The sequence below is a fragment of the Bos indicus genome, chromosome 2 (genome assembly GCF_029378745.1).
Source record: "Bos indicus isolate NIAB-ARS_2022 breed Sahiwal x Tharparkar chromosome 2, NIAB-ARS_B.indTharparkar_mat_pri_1.0, whole genome shotgun sequence".
In the NCBI taxonomy this organism is placed as follows: domain Eukaryota; kingdom Metazoa; phylum Chordata; class Mammalia; order Artiodactyla; family Bovidae; genus Bos; species Bos indicus.
In genome coordinates this window covers 74,474,558-74,495,766 of record NC_091761.1, presented here as the reverse complement: position 1 = coordinate 74,495,766, position 21,209 = coordinate 74,474,558, and positions in this window count along the sequence as shown.

Genomic DNA, 21,209 nt, shown 5'->3' with positions numbered 1-21,209 from the left:
AAATGACTTTTTTCATCATGTATTCTCAAGCACTTCTTTATTGATAACCCCAGCATCTCTGAACAGCATGTGGACAGTCCTTCCATTTCTGACCAATCATGTTGTGTCAAGGAATGAGCAACAGTAAATTCTGGGAAATATTTGGGAGAAAGGGGGTATCCTCACAATTAAAAGGTACCCCAACACAATCTATGACCATGCATCTGGATCTTTTTTACTCAAAGCTGCTACTGCTCCCTCACTGACACTCAGTCACCTTCTGTCTCCATAATATTTCCTCAGAGATTTTAATTTCTTTCTTCCATCTCTTTTTATTTTTTCCCTTTGCATCATGTGTCTCAGCTTTCAGCTTAGTGTGTCATGTCTCTGGAAGCAGAACTCAGGAAAAATATTTTCATTTTCATTTTACGTATGAGGAAACTTAGTTCAGAGTTAAATTAATTTATCCTACATTACTGGCCGGTAAGCAGCAGAGAAGGAGGAAGCACTGTTAGATCTCACTATAAATCTCATGGTCTTTCCCTGGATATTTATATTGTGCAATATGTAATATATAGGAATGATTTTTAGAAATACTATTTGCTCAGCCAATGAAAAAATTCATCTTGTTTTTACAAACTCTGGAGTTGGAAAATCACTTCATATTTTTTCCAGTGAAATAGCACACCTAGAAGATATTTTAATTCCCAAAGGTTCCCTCCTACTTGATGGAGATAAGAAAAGGTGTTGAACAAAAGTAGGGATAATCTTGAGTTCCATTTACAAAGAAAAATGATTCTGAAATTGCATTTGTAAACCTCATAAATGGACACTGAGCTGTTTATAATTTGGAACCTCTCTAGTGATACACACAGAGCAAATGGAAATTAGTACCATTCTCCATTACTAACCGGAGAAGGCAATGGCACCCCACTCCAGTACTCTTGCCTGGAAAATCCCATGGACGGAGGAGCCTGGTAGGCTTCAGTCCATGGGGTCGCTAAGAGTCCAACACGACTAAGCGACTTCACTTTCACTTTTCACTTTCATGCATTGGAGAAGGAAATGACAACCCACTCCAGTGTTCTTGCCTGGAGAATCCCAGGGACGGGGGAGCCTGGTGGGCTTCCGTCTGTGGGGTCGCACAGAGTCGGACACGACTGAAGTGACTTAGCAGCAGCAGCAGCAGCCACTACTAACAGAATATTAACTGTTTTGCAAGTAAGTGCTTTTCAATGTAATGCCTTACACAACAGATCTTTAAACAATGTAAACATTTCATTTTACACCACAGACTTGCCTGATACAGGGGTGCTGAGTGATAAAATATAAGCTAGTCAAATGAGAAATACTCCCAGAGTTGTCATTTCCTTCAGTCATTGATCAGATCAGATTAGTCGCTCAGTCATGTCCGACTCTTTGCAACCCAATTAATCAAAGCATGCCAGGCCTCCCTGTCCATCACCAACTCCCGGAGTTCACTGAGACTCATGCATCGAGTCGCCATCTCATCCTCTGGCGTCCCCTTCTCCTCTTGCCCCCAATCCCTCCCAGCATCAGAGTCTTTTCCACTGAGTCAACTCTTCACATGAGGTGGCCAAAGTACTGGAGTTTCAGCTTTAGCATCATTCCTTCCAAAGAAATCCCAGGGCTGATCTCCTTCAGAATGGACTGGTTGGATACCCTTGCAGTCCAAGGGACTCTCAAGAGTCTTCTCCAACACCACACTTAAAAAGCATCAATTCTTCGGCACTCAGCCTTCTTCACAGTCCAACTCTCACATCCATACATGACCACAGGAAAAACCATAGCCTTGACTAGACAAACCTTTGTTGGCAAAGTAATGTCCCTGCATTTGAATATGCTATCTAGGTTGGTCATAACTTTCCTTTCAAGGAGTAAGCACCTTTGAATTTTATGGCTGCAGTCACCATCTGCAGTGATTTTGGATCCCCCCAAAATAAAGTCTGTCACTGTTTCCACTGTTTCCCCATCTATTTCCCATGAAGTGATGGGACCAGATGCCATGATCTTCGTTTTCTGAATGTTGAGCTTTAAGTCAACTTTTTCACTCTCCACTTTCACTTTCATCAAGAGGCTTTTGAGTTCCTTTTCACTTTCTGCCATAAGGGTGGTGTCATCTGCATATCTGAGGTTATTGATATCTTTCCCGGCAATCTTGATTCCAGCTTGTGTTTCTTCCAGTCCAGTGTTTCTCATGATGTACTCTGTATATAAGTTAAATAAACAGGGTGACAATATACAGCCTTGACGTACACCTTTTCCTATTTGGAACCAGTCTGTTGTTCCATGTCCAATTCTAACTGTTGCTTCCTGACCTGCATACAAATTTCTCAAGAGGCAGATCAGGTGGTCTGGTATTCCCATCTCTCTCAGAATTTTCCACAGTTTATTGTGATCCACACAGTCAAAGGCTTTGGCATAGTCAATAAACCAGAAATAGATGTTTTTCTGGAACTCTCTTGCTTTTTCGATGATCCAGCAGATGTTGGCAATTTGATCTCTGGTTCCTCTGCCTTTTCTAAAACCAGCTTGAACATCAGGAAGTTCACGGTTCACATATTGCTGAAGCCTGGCTTGGAGAATTTTGAGCATTACTTTACTAGACTGTGAGATGAGTGCAATTGTGTGGTAGTTTGAGCATTCTTTGGCATTGCCTTTCTTTGGGATTGGAATGAAAACTGATCTTTTTCAGTCCTGTGGCCACTGCTGAGTTTTCCAAATTTGCTGGCATATTGAGTGCAACAGTTTCACATCATCATTTTTCAGGATTTAGAATAGCTCAACTGGAATTCTTTCACCTCCACTAGCTTTGTTCATAGTGATGCTTTCTAAGGCCCACTTGACTTCACATTCTAGGATGTCTGGCTCTAGGTGAGTGATCACGCCATTGTGATTATCTGGATCGTGAAGATCTTTTTTGTACAGTTCTTCTGTGTATTCTTGCCATCTCTTCTTAATATCTACTGCTTCTGTTAGGTCCATACCATTTCTGTCCTTTATCGAGCCCATCTTTGCATGAAATGTTCCTTTGGTATCTCTGATTTTCTTGAAGAGATCTCTAGTCTTTCCCATTCTGTTGTTTTCCTCTATTTCTTTGCACTGATCACTGAGAAAGGCTTTCTTATCTCTTCTTGCTATTCTTTGGAACTCTGCATTCAGATGTTTATATCTTTCCTTTTCTCCTTTGCTTTTCACTTCTCTTCTTTCCACAGCTATTTGTAAGGCCTCCCCAGACAGCCATTTTGCTTTTTTGCATTTCTTTTCCATGGGGATGGTCTTGATCCCTGTCTCCTGTACAATGTCACGAACCTCATTCCATAGTTCATCAGGCAGTCTATCTATCAGATCTAGGCCCTTAAATCTATTTCTCACTTCCACTGTATAATCATAAGGGATTTGATTTAGGTCATACCTGAATGGTCTAGTGGTGTTCCCTATTTTCTTCAATTTAAGTCTGAATTTGGCAATAAGAAGTTCATGGTCTGAGCCACAGTCAGCTCCTGGTCTTGTTTTTGCTGACTGTATAGAGCTTCTCCATCTTTGGCTGCAAAGTATATAATCAATCTGATTTCAGTGTTGACCATCTCATGATGTCCATTTATAGAGTCTTCTCTTGTGTTGTTGGAAGAGGGTATTTGTTATGACCAGTGCATTTTCTTGGCAAAACTCTATTAGTCTTTGCCCTGCTTCATTCCATATTCCAAGGCCAAATGTGCCTGTTACTCCAGGTGTTTCTTGACTTCCTACTTTTGCATTCCAGTCCCCTATAATGTAAAGGACATCTTTTCTGGGTGTTAGTTCCAAAAGGTCTTGTAGGTCTTCATAGAACCGTTGATGGCAATGTTGAAAAAAACTTCCTGGGGTGTTGACTAATTTTTGTAGGATTTTTGTCTTTTTATTCCTGTGCCTTTCAATATGGGGAGAAAACGTACTTATTTGAAAGCAAGGGGAAATTATTTCAAAAAAACTTTGTGATTCAAGTGGCAGTGAGCCTTCTCTTTGTAAGGCATTTTAATAAGTATTTGGATGACAAAACAGACTTTTCATTGGTTTGTAGAACAATAAGTCAGCAAATCACCAGCCCACAGTCCCACAATTGTCTATCCTGGATAATTTATTCTTTATGACCAATACTCTATAGCTATAGTCAAGTCATCTCATCAATCTAATAGACCAGTCAAAAGTAGAGTTTATAGCTGAATACAGGATACAAACTTGCACATGACCTATCTATTTACCTTCTTATTTGGGTGAACATATTGCTGTAAAAAGAAGAGGAGGAAAATGTGACATGGAGCATTCTATGTGCCAGGCCTTTTGTCAGTCACCTTACATTTTAACTCATCTAGGTTGGTGCAAGTATTTGATGTTATTATTAGCAATTGGTTTTCCGTTGAAAATGTTCCCACCTTTTCCTGAAATTTCTGGAGGGAACAGTCTCACAGTAACTCTGTTGCCAAAACTCAGCCTCTGTTTCCCAGTGTTGAACAGAAAGACAAAGGCAGAGTTTTGGGTGAAGTAGAAAAGAGGAGCTTTTATTGCTTTGCCAGGCAAAGGGGACCACACCAGGCTAATGCCCTCAAGACTGCCTGACCAACCTGGAGAGGGTGGTGAGGATTTTTGTAATGTTCAATAAGCAGGGCATGAGCAGTTTACTGACTGCTCTCAGATTGGTTGGCAACAAGATGAAGTTTCAAGCTTCAACCTGATTTCAACTAGTCTAGGGTCTATGTTCTTGTGGTCAGCCATTTTCATTTGGTGGGGGTCAGCTTCCTGTAAAAACAACCCAAGGATGTGGCCTTTATTGGTATTTTTCTGGGAACTATGGGTTTGGTAATTTGGCTATTTAGTAGATTTATAGTCTAAATTGTTACCAGTTTCCTGACTCAACAACTATTCTTTGTTTCTACATCTTCACATGCCCCAGTCATTAATTCTTGAGTCAGCACTTTACTTCAAAAGGCTAGGACACAAGGACGTGTACACAGTTTCATGCCCACTCCCTTCTGTCTGCACTACCACTGTAGTACTGGCTTTCTATCTGAGGGAACTAGCAGTACTTCACTGGACAGAACTCTCCCCCAGTGAGGACCACACAGTTGCCACTACTCTACAAATTAGAGATGGGACACCACTTTCTCTACATCATGTTTTACCCTAGCATAGGTAGATCTTTCATCCTAAGTCCCTACAGATAACTGACATCAGGTAAGGACTCTTTCTGAAAACTGTCATAGCTATTGTGAATCACCTTCTACTCAGAGAATAATTTATTCTACTGCCAAGAGCAAGAGCTGTTCATGGTCTTATTAGGTACCCCTCTGCATCACTCCAGGCTGCTTCCACAGTTCACAGGCACCTTCTCCCAGATCCTCTATATTATAGAACTCCAATCTAGTAAGGAGATGAGGAATTAAAATAAAATAAGAATTTACCACTTATTCAACATTTATATAATATAATAGATATGGGTATGGTTCCATAGAGAAGCAATTTATTCTTTTTTAATATCTGAGGAATGGATATCATTATTCCCCATTGAAAAGATGAGAAACTATAAGAAGTTAATATCTTGTCCAAAGTAACATCAAACTCAAGTTTAATTAGATCCTATAGCCAGAAGATGGAAGCAACCTCAGTGTCTATCAGCAAATGAATGGATAAAGATGTGGTAATATTCCATTACTCAGCCATAAAAAGGAACAAGATTGGGTCATTTGTAGAGACATGGATGGACCTAGAGACTGTCATACAGAGTGAAGTAAGCCAGAAAGAGAAAAATAAGTATTGTATATTAATGCATATATGTAGAATCTAGAAAAATGATATAGATGATCTTAGTTGCAAAGTAGAAATAAAGACAGACAAGTAGAGAAACAATATATAGATACTGAGGTTGAGCAGAATTTGGAGATTGGGATTGACATATACACTATTGATACTATGCATAACATAAATAACTAATGAGAGCATATTGTATGGTACAGGGAACAATGCTTAATGCATTGTGGTGACCTGAATGGGAAGGAAATCCAAAAAAAGGGGGTATATGTATAGCTGATTCCTTTTACTGTACAGTAGAAACTAACACAACATTGTAAAGCAACTGTATTCCAATAAAAATTAATTTAAAAAAAAGAAGCTAATAGCTTGTCCAAGGTCATACCAAACTCAAGTTTGGCAAACTCCCTGCCCAATACCTTCAAAGATATCAGCCTGATTTCCTACAAATTATAGAGATCATAGGATACTGCTGAAGAAGGAATCTTGCAGTTCTATCTTTTTTAAGACATTTATAGAAAAACAGAACATTCTACATGAGGTTTTCTTCCTTTTATGACTCATTGGTTTAGATTCCTTTTACCTGGTAAAAGAATATGTCTAAAAATATTTTGGAAAGTTTAAAGATCTATTTTATATAAATCTATAAATCTATAAAATATAAGGCATTATTATTCTATTTAAGGTCTAATGGTCTTTGTTTAAAGAATATTTTTATTTACACAATGATCTCAAATTTATGTTGCTAGTGAAAGAAAATAATATGGATCTCTCATTGTGAGGAGGGCTATGAGGTATGAACACTTCAAAGCTGATTGCTTTGAAGTCTTTTATACAAAATATTCAAAGCCTATGTGCATGATTTACAGTATGTTAAATTTTTAGAAAACTCTTGCTGTTGATAAAGTGGTGCAATCACCTGCCCTTGTTTCAAGACTACCACAACTACATATTCACCTAGATTTGTGACTATGTAGTGAGTTAATGCTTATGAATGCACACATAAACCACTAAAAATTAGGAATTATTACTAATAAAATGATGCTAGTGATTTAAATGAGAACACAGTTAAAATAATTCTAGCTACCATCTATTGCCAATATTTTATGTGTCAGGAGGATAGATATTCTATCTGCCTCATCTCACTGCATTCGTTTCTCTCAGTAACCCAAGAGGTTGGATGCTGAGGCTTAAAGAGGTGAAGTAATGTACTCATAGTCACACATCTACAACCTGTACAGTGCAGAGAGTTTAAATCCAGGCTTATCCACATCTGAAATTCCTTTTGCTTGGCAGATAGCTGCAGAGTTCTTCCCTCATGTGCTGAGAATTGAACCAGAATCAATAACTCTCTGCTCACAGGTTTGACATTTTGATTTTTTGACCCTCTTGGCATTTCGCTATCACCTGAAGGAAAGTATACAAAATGAAGATTCCTTTTCTCGACTACAGGTGCCATTTCCCTTCTTCCACATCTACCTCTTATGAACCTAAGCAGTAACCTGATAAGTGAAAACCTGTACCAAGTGTTACTCAAGGTCAGTAAAAGGTAGAGAATAGTCTTGGCATGTCAAACTGAGAAAAAACTTTCTTAGCATTTCTTAAGGATTATCTGGTCTAATGGACAATTTACTAGAACAGACTGGTCAACAGCACTGTCCCCAAAATAGTGAAATTGTAAGTCATTGGACTACAGGACTATAGGACTACATAGGACTACAGGCTGTCAGAAGCAGAAGAGACCTTAAGAAATTGTTTCACAAGTTGTATTTACAAGTACAGGCTTTGTGTGCTACAGAAGTGAAGAGATGGTCCCAAGTAACTTAGCCCAGAGCCTGAATTGAGAATAGATCCTCCAGACCTTCAGACTTATGCTCTTAATTCTGTTATATATTCATATTTTTGCCTATTAAAAAATCAGAAAAGTACAAACAGAATATAAAAACACATTTGTATCCACCATCCCCAGTGTCACCAATCCTTTTTCCTGTGCTATTTTCTTCTCCAGATACAGCTGCTATCAAGAATGTAGGTGTGTGTTTAGCACATTTGGTAGGGCTTCCCAGGTGGCACAGTGGTAAAGAATCTGCCTACCAATGTAGGAGATGCAAGAGATGTGCTTTGGATCCTTGAGCCAGGAAGATGCCCTAGAGTAGGAAATGGCAACCCACTCTAGTATTTGTGCTTAGAAAATTCAATGGACAGAGGAGCCTGGTGGGCTACAGGCCATGGGGTACCAAAGAGTTAGACATGACTGAGTGCACAGATACATGTTTTTACTACATACATGTAAGTCAATAAACTACATGAACTGACTTTTGAATAGAGTTTACATAAATGGCATCATGCAGGGTATTATTTTATGTGCACATGGTTATTCACTCAAAATTGCATTTTAGCAACTTGTTTATAGTATTGAAATATCTTCACCTCTTTGACTGCAATTCTATATCTTATCAATACATCAACCACATCTTAAAATATATCTCATTGATGTATCACAGTCCACATTTAGTCAATTCCCTATTGCTGAAAATTTGTTGTTGCTTCTCCAGCTTTTTTGTTTTTGCTATCCCCAAACTAGGCTGTTTATGTACTGCTTATGCTTTACATTTCAAAGCATACAGCATGTTGTTTTGCTTCTTTCTGTAATTTATACAAATGTTATACTTTCGTTTACAGACATCCAGATCTTATTTATATTTCTAAAAATGAGCCATGTTGACTGACAAAGCTATATTTTGTTCACTTTTACTCATGTATGAAGAAGGCAATGGCACCCCACTCCAGTGCTCTTGCCTGGAAAATCCCATGGACGGCGGAGCCTGGTGGGCTGCAGTCCATGGGGTCGCTAAGGGTCGGACATGACTGAGCGACTTCACTTTCACTTTTCACTTTCATGCATTGGAGAGGGAAATGGCAACCCACTACAGTGTTCTTGCCTGGAGAATCCCAGGGACGGGGGAGCCTGGTGGGCTGCCGTCTATGGGGTCGCACAGAGTCGGACACGACTGAAGCGACTTAGCAGCAGCAGCAGCACCCATGTATAGTATTCCATTTCACTTCATGGATCACAGCCTTGTGGCAAAGGTGCTTGTATAACTCAGTGAAGCTATGAGCCCTGTCTAGAAGGGTGATCAAGATGGAAAGGTCACAGTGAAAAGTTCTAACAAAACGTGGACCACTGTAGGAGGAAATGGCAACCCACTCCAGTACTCTTTCCTAGAAAATCACATGGATAGTACTTAAATAAAATCACTTAGGATTATACAATGGAGGTAATGAATAGACTTGAGGGATTAGATCTGTTAGACAGATTGCCTGAAGAACCATGGACAGCAGTTCATAATATTGTACAGGAGGCAGTGACGAAAATCATCCCCAAGAAAAAGAGATGGAATAAGGCAAAGTAGTTTTCTGGGGAAGCTTTACAAATAGCTGAGGAAAGAAGAGAAGTGAAAGGCAAGGGAGAAATAGAAAAATATACCCAACTGAATTCAGAGTTGCAGAGAATAGCAAGGAGATAAGAAGGCTTTCTTAAAAGAACAATGCAAAGAAATAGAGGAAAACATTAGAATGGGGAAGACTAGAGATTTCTTCAAGAAAATTGAAGATACCAAGGAAACATTTCATGCAAGGATGGGCATGAGAAAGGACAGAAACAGTAAGGACCTAACAGAAGCATAAGAGGTAAGAGGTGGCACGAATACACAGAAGAACTATACAAAAAAAACTTTAATGACCCAGATAACCAGTATGGTGTGGTCACTCATACAGAGTCAGACATCCTGCAGTGTGAAGTCAAGTGGGCCTTAAAAAGCATTACTATAAAAAAAAAAAAGCAAAGCTAATGGAGGTGACAGAATTTTAGCTGAGCTATTTAAAATCCTGAAAGATGATGCGGTTAAAGTGCTTCACTCAATATGTGAGCAAATTTGAAAAACCCAGCAGTGGCCACCGGACTGAAAATGATCAGTTTCATTCCAATTTAAAAGAAGGACAATGCCAATGAATATTCAAAATTCCATACAGTTGTGCTCATTTCATATGCTATTGAGGTTTTCTCAAAATCCTTCAAGCAAGACTTCAGCAGTAAGTGAACTGAGAACTTCCCCATTTAGGCTGGTCTTCTGAGAGGCAGGGGCTTCCCAGATGGTTCAGATGGTAAAGTGTCTGCCTGCAATGCGGGCAACCCAAGTTCGATCCCTGGATTGGAAAGATCCCCTGGAGAAGGAAATGGCAACCCACTCCAGTACTCTTGCCTGGAAAATTCCATGGATGAAGGAGCCTGGTAGGCTACAGTCCATGGGATTGAAAAGAGTCGGACACGACTGAGCAACTTCACTCACTCACTCACTCTGAGAGGCAGAGGAATCAGAGATCAAATTGCCAATAGTCACTGGATCGTGAAGTAAGCAAGGAAGTCCCAGAAAAATGTCTACTTCTGCTTCATTGATTATGCTAGAGACTTTGACTGTGTGAATTAAAACAAATTGTGGAAAATTCTTAAATTATGGGAATACGGACCACTTTACCTATTTTCTGAGAAGCCTATATGCAGGAAAAGAAGTAACAGAACCAGACATGGAACAACATACTGCTTCAAAATTGGGGAAGGAGTACAACAAGGCTGTATATTGTCACTCTACTTATTCAACTTCTTTGCAGAGCATATCATGAGAAATGCCAGACTGGATGAATCACAAGCTGGAATCAAGATTGCAGGCTGACATATCAACAACCTCATATATGCAGATGATACTGCTTTAATGGCAGAAAGTAAAGAGGAACTAAAGAACCTCTTGATGAGGGTGAAAGGGCAGTGGAAAAGCTGGGTTGAAACTCAACATCACAGCATCTGTTCTCATCACTTCATTGCAAATAGAAGAAGAAAAAGTGGAACCAGTCATAGACTTTATTTTCTTGAGCTCTGAAATCACTGCAGATGGTCACTGCAGCCATGAAAGTAAAAGATGCTTGCTCCTTGTTAGGAAAGCTATAACAAATATAAACAGCATGTTATAAATCAGAGACATAGCTTTGCAAAGATCCATATAGTCAAGGTATGTTTTTACCAGTGAAAGTGAAAGTGAAGTCGCTCAGTCCTGTCCGACTCTTTGCGACCCAGTGGACTGTAGCCCACCATGCTCCTTTGTCCATGGGATTTTCCAAGCAAGAGTACAGGAGTGGGTTGCCATTTCCTTCTCCAGAGGATCTTCTCAACCCAGGGATCAAACCCAGGTCTCCTGCATTGTAAGCAAGACGCTTTACCGTCTGAGCCACCAGGGAAGTTTTTACCAGTAGTCATGTACATATATGAGAGCTAGATCATAAAGAAGGGTGAGCACCAACAAATTGATGTTTATGAACTGTGGTGCTGGAGAAGACTCTTGAGAGTCCCTTGGACTGTAAGGAGATTAAACCAGTCAGTCCTAAATGAAATCAACCATGAATATTCATTGGAAGGACTATTGCTAAAGCTGAAGCTCCAATACTTTGGCTACCTGATGCAAAGAATGGACCCATTGGAAAAGCCCCTGATTCTGGGAAAGATTGAAAGCAAAAGGAAAAGGGGGCGGCAGAGGATGAGATGGTTAGGTGGCATCACAGACTCAATGGACATGAATTTGAGCAAATTCCAGTAGATAGTGGAGGACGGAGGAACCTGGTGTGTTACAGTCTATGAGGTTGCTCAGAGTCAGACATGATTTATCGACTAAACAACAACAACAAAAAGTATTCCATTACATTAGCATATAGAAGTTATTTATCCATTACCTGTGATGAGCATTCAAGCTGTTTCCCACTCTGTGATCATAAACGATGGTGCTACAAATAGTCCTTAAATATATATCCTGGTTTTTATTCAAATAAGTTTGTCTGGAGAGTGGAACTGATGTGATGTGTGAGTATTTATGTTCAGTTTTGGAAGACTGATACAGTAAAACATTGTGTGAATCTGTGTCACATATTCAGCAACATGTTAATTTTTCTCATGCTAAATAACATAAGGAGAGTTATAAAAAGATTAAAATTCCCATTAGTCAGGATTCTTAAATGTTGCCCTTTTGGTGGGCATAAAAATGCTTCTCATGTGGTCTTGGTTTGTATCACCCAGCTAATGAAGGAGAAGGGGGCGACAGAGGATGAGATGGTGGGATGGCATCACTGATTCAATAGACATGAGTTTGAGCCAGCTCCAGGAGATAGTGAAGGAAGGGGAAGCCTGATGTGCTGCAGTCATGTGGTCACAAAGAGTCTGGCACGACTGAGAAACTGAGGGTGGAGTTTTACCTGTGTCTTTTTACTGCTCATGCTCCTGTGAAACACGCAGCTTTCGTCCAGGTTTTCTTTTAGGATACCTAAAAAATATCCTAAAACTATCTTTTTAGGATAGTTACCACATTTCAATTATATACATATGCCTCTAATTTACTCTAATAATGTCTAAATTTATTACATATCTTGATTTTCTCCTAAATGAGAGGAAGAACATAGCAGAGTTTAAATAACATTATAGTTTCTTTTTTTTTTTCTATAAAATCTTCTCTGTCATTTTTGCCTGTTTTAGTTCAAATATTTTATTCCCCTAAATAACTATGTTTCTTTAATTTTTCTCACCATTTGTATTAAAGTTTACCACATTCTTCATTCATCTTTGCTTCTTATCTTTGGATTCATTTTTATTCCCAATGAATTAACTGTGTTTGTTAGTATTATTAGTAAGTTTCAGAAGTTACTGATAAATTCTCTTTCCTTGTGAATATTTGGAAATATCTTTATTCTGCTTGAGTCATGACTGAGCCTCCATTGATAGTGATGCACTCTTAGGTGACATTTTTTGCAAGCACTCTTAGGTGACATTTTCATGTTTCTTTGCTTATGTCCCAGGCAATAGAAGTCAGAATGCTCAGCAGCTCCAATGCTGGAGTCTCAGGCCGCTGTGTGGGGATCCTCTCTTGGGGCTTATGTTATGGGGAGATCCATTGTGTTCTAAAGGAGGAGTTGGAAAGTCACAAAGGGCACTGGTAAAGATAACCTGAGGCTCAAATTGGAGCAGTTTACCAACTAGTTAGTGGTATTTTAACATCTGACAACTGGTACTGCCTCACCAAGGTAAACCAAAGGAAAATTTCCCATGCACATTTTGTTGCCCTAGCTCTTTCCATTGATGAGAAATAAGTTTATATCTCTAATGCTCTTTTTACCTTTAATGTTCATCAGTTTTTCTATGATATGCACAAGTGAGGGAAAATATTTTTTTATATTGTTTAGCACTCAGAGAGCAATTTCCATCTGCAGATACTTGTCTTTCAATTGTAGGAGATTCTTGGTTCCTACCAGTTTGAATATTGCCTGTGTGCTATTTCACTCTTTCCCTCTGGAACCTATGTCACATGTGTATTTTTCCAGTATTTATTTTTAATTGAGGTATAATTGATTTACAATGCTGTATTAGTTTCAGGTGTACAGCAAAGTGATTCAGTTATAATTTTTCTTTTTCAGATTCTTTTCCATTATAGGTTATTACAAAATGTTGAATATAGTTCCCTATGCTATATAGTAGGTCCCTGTTAGTTATCTATTTTATACCTAGTAATGTTAGACGTTAATCTCAACAGCCTAATTTATCCCTCCTCTGCCCCTTTCCCCATTGGTAACCATAGCTTGTCTTATATGTCTATGTGTCTATTTCTGTTTTGTAAATAAGATCATTTGATCATATTTTAGATTCCATATATATGCAAAATCATATATATTTGTTTTTGTCTGACTTACTTCACTTAGTATGCTAATCTCTAGGTCCATCCATGTTGCTGAAAATGGCATTATTTCATTCTTTTTTATGGCTGAGTAATACTCCATTGCATATATGTAATCACATCACCTTTATCCACTTATCTGCCAATGGACATTTAGGTTGCTTTCATATCTTGATTATTGTAAATAGTGCTGCAGTGAACATTGGGGTGCGTGTACTCTTTTGAATTATGTTTCCTCTAGATAAATGCCCAGAAACGAGACTGCTCGATCATATGGTAGCTCTATTTTTAGTTTTTAAGGAACCTCCATACTCTTCTCTACAGTAGCTGTACCAATTTTTTTCCCACCAACAGTGTAGGAGAGTCTCTTTTTCTCCAGGTATGTACTAGCTCTTTGAAATGGATACTCCATGGCCCTTACCGTCTCTTTGATTAACGTCATGTTTTTATCAGCTGTGATGTATTCCAGATAACCTTGCACTACCATTGTCCAGCTCCCTAGTTTGCTATTTCTGTCTAGTCAAGAGTTTATTCCATCTACTGAAGTCTTTCTAATTTCAATAATTCTTTTTTATTGTTAGAATTTCCAATTACATCTTTTTTTATCTCCATCTCTCATGATTTCTTAAGTATATTTGAAGATATTATTTCTTTCTTACTATTTGAAGATTTCATAAATACCATTTTAAAGTCATTTTGAAATGGTTTCATCACTTTCATTTATCTTCTTGAATGTGTCATTAGTGGCTCTCTCCATATTAAAATTCTAATTAGCACAGAAGATCAGGTGCCAATTTTTTTAACACAAAGAATAAATGTTCATCATTTAATTTGTGAGCTGAAGAAAGATAGCCATTACTTGATTTGAAGGCTGGGGTGCAAAGGTTCTGTTCCACATAATTCATCTTCATATACAGATTCCAAACAATAATATACTACCCCAACATTCCAGGTAAGACTGAGAGCATCATGAAACTATCACCGTCTCTCATCTGCACCACAGCAGTAACCTCCTAACTCTGTACACCTTTTCATGGTCCATTCTACATACAGCCAGAACAGTTTTAAAAACTTAGTCTTTACCAAACCAATGGCTTTTCATTGATGACAACAAAACTCAAGTGCCTTACAATGTTTTTTATCTGTACTCAGTGTTTCTGAAACTTCAAAATGTTAATTGAATCACCTAAATAGCACCTGAGGACGTTGTTAAACCACTGATTCTAACTCAGCATGTCTGAGGTGGGGCCTGAAATTCTGGATTCTGTCTAAGCGTCCAAGTGATGCTGATGCTGCAGGTCACACTGAGATGTACTTTCCTACATCTTCCTCCCTCTACATCTGACCCTCCCTCTACATCTGACCCTCCCTCTCCTCTGTCATTTCACAGTACTCACCTTTTACTCATTTATGCCATTTGCGTTGACCTCCATGCTGTCTTCCAAAAGACAAAGTTTGTTATAGCCTTGGACTTTGTAAGTATTGGGATCAATTTCTGCTCTATTCCCTCACTTCTTTCAGGTCTCTGCTCTGATATTGCCTCCTCAAGAGGTTTTCTCTAAACAACTTATCCATTATTCTTTTCTGTATTGTTCTTTCTCTTCGTAGCCCTTTTAAGTGATATACAAATATATATGATATAGGTATGGATATAAATTAAATATGTAATTAAATTAATGCTAAGAGCAATGAAAAGACGTCAAGATATTGATAGATATTTCTTTAATCATGTCGGCCTTATTAAAACATGCATTCCATGAGGCTACTAATCTTATACCCTTGCTATTCACTAAAGACTAAACTCTCTGAAGTTCTAGAATTTAATTATCTTATTCAGCACATTGTGTCTCATGAATAGGATTGTACTTAGCAAATATAATGTGGACCATAACCATTTGGTGAACTAAAGAGTAAATGCAAGTACTTGGCAATTGTACTTGTGTAGGCAGCTCCTAGTTTTAGCGTAGAGAAATTTCTTATGTTGTGCTGATTTCCACTTTAACTGAGAATTTGCCCTTGACTAAGAAGGTGTGTTAAGCAGAATTCTAAGTGACTCTCCCAAATTCCTGGCCCATGATGTACATATACCTTTTCTTGGTTATCAAACTGAACACTAATCCAGGTGCTGTAAGGAACTTTGCACATGTGATTAATAACCCAAACAAGTTGACTTTAAGATATAGAGATTATCCTCCAATAAACTTAACACAATCAGGTGAGTCCTTAATATGGACAGGATTTTCAAGGGAAAAATGTGAAGCACAGCATGAATCCAGCATAAAAAAGATTTTCTGTTGCTGACTTTGAAGGAGAAAGCCACATGGCAAGAGGTGAATTCACATACACAGTAAAAATATAAAAACACTGATCTATGGAATATATATTAAAAAATAATGCTATGATAGCCATTGAGTGTAGGGAAGAAGGGAGCTGTGAGACATAAGAAAGAGTGGTTCTAAATACGCCTATAATTATTTGTTTTTTAAATTAATTTTTATTACAGTAGAGTTGATTTACAATGTTGTGTTAGTTTCTGTTGTACAGCAAAGTGAATCAGTTATGTGTGTGTGCTAAGTTGCTTCACTTGTGTCTGACTCTTTGTGACCCTGTAAACTGTAGCCCACCAGGCTCCTCTGTCCATGGGATTCTCTAGGCAAGAATACTGGAATGGGTTGCCATGCCCTTCTCCAGGGGATCTTCCCAACTCTGGGATCGAACTCAAGTGTTTTACATCTCTGGCTTTGGAAGGAGGGTTCTTTACCATTAATGCCACTAGGGAAGCCTAAATCAGTTATACATATATGTATATCCACTCTTTTTTAGATTCTACTCCAGTACAGAGCATCACAGAGTATTGAATAGAATTCCCTGTGCTATAAAGTGGTTTTCATTAGGTATCTATTTTATGTCAATCCCAATCTCTCATTTTATCCTCCTCACGTTTCCCCCTTAGTAACCATGCACTTGTTTTCTACATCTGTGACTATATTTCTGTTGTGTAAATAGGTTCATTTGTACCTTTTTTTTTGTTCCCACATATAAGTGATACCATATATTTCTTTCTTTGTCTGACTTACCTTGGTCAGTATGACAATCTCTAGGTTAATGCATGTTTCTGTAAATGGCATTTTCTTGTTCTTTTTATGGTTGAGTACTATTCCATTGTATATATGTAGCACATCTATTTTATCCATTTCTCTGTCAATGGATTGGGTTGCTTGTTTTTTTGGTATTGAGTTGCATGAGCTGTTTGTGTATTATGGAGATAAATCTCTTGTTGACTCCATTGTTGGCAAATATTTTCTCCCATTCTATGTACTGTCTTTTCATTTTGTGCATGGTTTCCTTTGCTGTGCAAAAACTTTTAAGTTAAATTAGGTCCCATTAGATTATTTTTATTTTTATTACTCTAGGAGTTGGTTCAAAAAATATTTTCCTTTAAAAGTTAATAAATATGTAAAGGGTTGTATAAGAAAATTTGGAAACTATAGATATAACATGTAATTCTAGTTGGCAGGTGTTTGTCAAGCATATTTCATTATTTCAAATTAATTTAATTTTAATTAATTAACATCTAATTTAATTTTAAATAAAAATGATATATACCAAAAAGTATTAAACCCATATAGGATAAAAATAACCTCCCTGACTTCTCTATTTCAGAGTATACAATCCCAAATCCCATCTGTGCAAATTAATGCCAGTCTATCTACTGGTCTGTCAATTTCGAGTAGAATTTAAATTTAGATGAGCACTGTTGAGTTGGGGAATCCACTACTAAGAGCTGCTGTTGTTCCCCTAGTATTCTAGTAAAAGAGAGACTTAAAACAAGCAAACAAACAAAAAGACCATTGGGTAAGAAGATAAGATACATGAAGGAAATAAAAAAATGACAGGTACTTTAATTGCAATGGAAAGAGTTTGTGAAGATCATTTGCGTTGAAAACTGAAAGATGAGGGATAAGTAGTTTTTCAACATTCTGGGGAAAGTGTTTTGGCAGAGAGAAAGACAAGGATAATGATAAGAGAGGAGCTGAGATTGTCAGGAAGCAAAAAGGAGACACATATGACTTAGAGGTTTTGAAAAATGTGGATGATTGTATACTGAGTTCAAAACTCCCAGCAGCATTAAAATCATGTCAGAAATGGTAGCTCTTTATCATAAATGTTGATATTATTTTAAGGACAATAGGAAACCTTGAGGAATTTTTAAAAGAGGCATTAAGTGACCTAAGTTGCGTTTTAAAAGCCTCCCTTTGGAAGATGGTAGGATAGAAAGTTTCAGGCTTTTGTCTCTCCATAAGAAATATGAAATAAACTATGGAAAGACTGAAATAAGTTTATACCAAAGATTACATCAGTCCGTTCAGTTCAGTTGACTCACTGAGTCATGTCCTACTCTTTGCGACCCCATGAACCTCAGCACACCAGGCCTCCCTGTCCATCACCAACTCCAGGAGTTTAACTCAAACACATGTCTATTGAGTCAGTGATGCCATCCAACCATCTCATCCTCTGTCATCCCCTTCTCCTCCTGAATGTTGAGCTTTAAGCCAACTTTTTCACTCTCCTCTTTCACTTTCATCAAGAGGCTCTTTAGTTCTTCTTCACTTTCTGCCATAATATGGTGTCATCTGCATATCTGAGGTTACTGATATTTCTCCCAGCAATCTTGATTCCAGCTTGTGCTTCTTCCAGCCCAGCGTTTCTCATGATGTACTCTGCATAGAAGTTAAATAAGCAGGGTGGCAATATACAGCCTTGACGTACTCCTTTTCCTATTTGGAACCAGACTGTTGTTCCATGTCCAGTTCTAACTGTTGCTTCCTGACCTGCATATAGGTTTCTCAAGGGGCAATTCAGGTGGTCTGGTATTCCCATCTCTTTCAGAATTTTCCACAGTTTATTGTGATCCACACAGTCAAAGGCTTTGGCATAGTCAATAAAGCAGAAATAGATGTTTTTTCTTTGAAACTCTCGATTTTTTGATGATCCAGCAGATGTTGGCAATATGATCTCTGGTTCCTCTGCCTTTTTTAAAACAGCTTGAACATCTGGAAGTTCGTGGTTCACGTTTGCTGAAGCCTGGCTTGGAGATTTTTAAGCATTACTTTACTAGCATGTGAGATGAGTGCAATTGTGCAGTAGTTTGAGCATTCTTTGGCATTGTCTTTCTTTGGGATTGGAATGAAAACTGACCTTTTCTGGCCCTGTGGCCACTGCTGAGTTTTCCAAATTTGCTGGCATATTGAGTGCAGCACTTTCACAGCATCATCTTTTAGGCTTTGAAATAGCTCAACTGCAATTCCATCACTTCCACTAGCTTTGTTCATAGTGATGCTTTCTAAGGCCCACTTGACTTCACATTCCAGGATGTCTGGCCTCACCTAGAGGTGAGTGATCACACCATCGTGATTATCTTGGTCGTGAAGATCTTTTTTTACAGTTCTTCTGTGTATTCTTGCCACCTCTTCTTAATACCTTCTGCTTCTGTCAGGTCCTTAGCATTTCTGTCCTTTATTGAGCCCATCTTTGCATGAAATGTTCCCTTGTTATCTCTAATTTTCTTGAAGTGATCTCTAGTCTTTCCCATTCTATTGTTAATAATCAAGAGAAAAAGAAAACACATTAAAAATGGTAGAAATACAGATGATTTTACCCACCTTGTCGAATCCTCTTTCTGTTCAGGAAGAAATGATTCAATTCTTGATTCTCTCCCTCGGGATGAAAGGAGCATGAAAATTTTTTATAATGCTCTCGCCTCTCTGTGGGCTTCCCAGGTGGCACTAGTGGTAAAGAACCCACTTGCCAATGCAGGAGACATAAGAGATGCAGGCTTGATCCCTGGGTAGGGAAGATCCCCAGGAGGAGAGCATGGCAACCCACCCCAATATTCTTGCCTGGAGAATCTCATGGACAGAGGAGCCTTGCAGGCTATGTGTAGTCTGTGGGATCACAAAGAGTCAGATACTATTGAAGTGACTTAGGACCCACATGCAGCCTCCCTGTGGGATGCCTGGGTTACTGGATTCTGTCTTACCTGACTTGGAGGCCAGACAGCAAACAGTGTAAATTGTGAAAGATAAAGAGGGTATCCTGGCTTATGAATACTGTAGGGAGACTGTAAACCTATAGATACATGGTGGCAAGAGACTATGGACAGATAAATAAAATAGAACCTCTGTGGTCTCCAAGAAAAGGCTGGGGTGAGATTCTTTGGAAAATTATGACATTTACCAAGAGCTGTGTGTATGGTAGGACATAACAGAGAACTTACAGTTATAAAATAAATAAATCATGGAAATTTAATGTACAGCATGGTGACTGTAATGAATAATACTGTATTGCATGTTTAAAAGTTGAAAAGAGTAGATCTCCAAGGTTCTTATTACAAGAAAATACTTGTAACTGAATGGTGGCAGATACTTACTAGACTTACTATGATGACCATTTTTCAATATCTACAAATATTGAATAATTATCTTGTGCACCTGAAACTAATGTTGTATGTCAATTACACCTCAATTAAATTTTTTTCTGTTCTCATTGAGCTCATTTTGTGTTATAAAGCAATTATAGTAATAATATCTTTCTTTTAAATACAAGTTTAGATAAAGCAATGACAATATACCCTATAGAAATTTCTTAAATTTACGTATTTTAATAAATCAATTTGTATTACTTAAAATAATCCAGACAAGATGTGTGCTTTAATCTATTTAAGAAATTATTTTTAAAAAAACACACAAAAGAAGAGAAATAAAATAAAATACCTACACTTTTATAAAAAATAAATAAAATATATGGTATTTGTATCTGTGGAAATATGACAAAAAATAAAAACAATGGTTTATACAAACTTTATAATAATACATAAAGTATAGTACTAATGAAATAATGCAGATTGAGAGAATATTAGTAGATATTTATTAAGTAAAACTGGAAAGTAAAATAGAGAGACAAGGAAGAAAAGGAAAACCTAATATTCATCTCTGTTCCACTATGTCCCTATATTTTAGGAAAACTTAGTTTCTTGGCTTTGTTTTAGCTCAATACATGTAAGTGTGAAAATAAAGGCTAACGTCTCAAAAACAAAATAAAACAAAACAAACAAAGAAACAAAACAGCACACACATAGACCTAGACAGGATACATGCCCAGAAAAAAATCAAAGACTATCTTAGCCTATTTTTTAGTCAAGTCTTCTACTCCATTTTATGAGGTAGCTGATTTTTTTCAAATGTTCAATTTTCAGTAAATGATGACAAGTCATAAAAAGAAAAGGGAAATTTAGCCCACTCAAAGAAAAAAAAAAATAATCTCCTGAAACCATTCCTGAAGGAACACATGCATTCATTAAAATGGGTTTAATATTTAAAATAAACATTTTTTAAAGCAATCGTCTCCAGTACACTTAAAAGCCAAACAAAACAGAAAAAGAAATTAAAGAAATCAAGGAAAATGTTGTATCAACAACAAAAACAATATCAACAAAGAGAAGCTGTGAAAAAGATCCAAAAAATTTGGAGCTAAAAAAACCATATTAACTGATTTGAAAATTTTACTAGAGGGGTTCAACAGCATAATTGAACAGGTAGAAATAATCAACAAATTTGAAGACATTGTTTAAAATCGTAAATCTGAGAAGCAAAAAGAAATAAT